The following is a 1,038-nucleotide window of genomic DNA, read 5'->3' as shown; positions in this document are numbered from 1 at the left end:
AGTGTTCCCGGGGGCTCACGTCACATAAATTCACCCCTTGACCCGGCACCTTTGATAGGCAGAACGCTGGTCCAATGCGGGACATGTGATGTCATCAAAGGCGTCGGGCCAAGAGGTGGGGCTATGTGACGATGAGCCCCGGGAAGATGGGAAATTAAAATGAAAGCTATTACATCGGGCAATCCCGCTCTCTGCTGATTCGGCCAGAGGTCTTCTCTTGTCCTGTATGCTGAGGGCAATTCTCAGTATCTGTGCCTATTCTGTATGTATGGGCTGTGCACAGTAGAACTTCTCTTGTCCTGTATGCTGAGGGCAATTCTCAGTATCTGTTCCTATTCTGTATGTATGGCTGTGCACAGTAGAACTTCTCTTGTCCTGTATGCCGAGGGCAATTCTCAGTATCTGTGCCTATTCTGTATGTATGGCTGTGCAGAGTAGCACTTCTCTTATCCTGTATGCTGAGGGCAATTCTCAGTATCTGTGCCTATTCTGTATGCATGGGCTGTGCAGAGTAGCACTTCTCTTATCCTGCATGCTGAGGGCAATTCTCAGTATCTGTGCCTATTCTGTATGTATGGCTGTGCAGAGTAGCACTTCTCTTATCCTGCATGCTGAGGACAATTCTCAGTATCTGTGCCTATTCTGTATGTATGGCCATGCAGAGTAGCACTTCTCTTTTCCTGAATGCAATTCTCAGTATCTGTTCCTATTCTGTATGTATGGCCGTGCAGAGTAGCACTTCTGTATACTGTAGGTGCACACAAGGTTCCTTGATCCAGAATGAACAATGCCAATGTTGTGTCTGAGGACTATTATTATACAGAGGAATTCAGCACACACACACACACACACACACACACACACACACACACACACACACACACACCTACATACATTGGAGAGCTTGTGTGAATATGAGTGATATCAGGAGCGATTAGCAAGACCTAAGAAGGTGATAACAGCTTTGTAAACCATAAAGGAACATGAACTGTGCACTGCCAGTATGTTTGCCCACAACAAACATGGCTGCCCACAGAC

Source organism: Rana temporaria, chromosome 1 (genome assembly GCF_905171775.1).
Source record: "Rana temporaria chromosome 1, aRanTem1.1, whole genome shotgun sequence".
In the NCBI taxonomy this organism is placed as follows: Eukaryota; Metazoa; Chordata; class Amphibia; order Anura; family Ranidae; genus Rana; species Rana temporaria.
Note: the sequence above shows the minus strand (reverse complement) of the source record.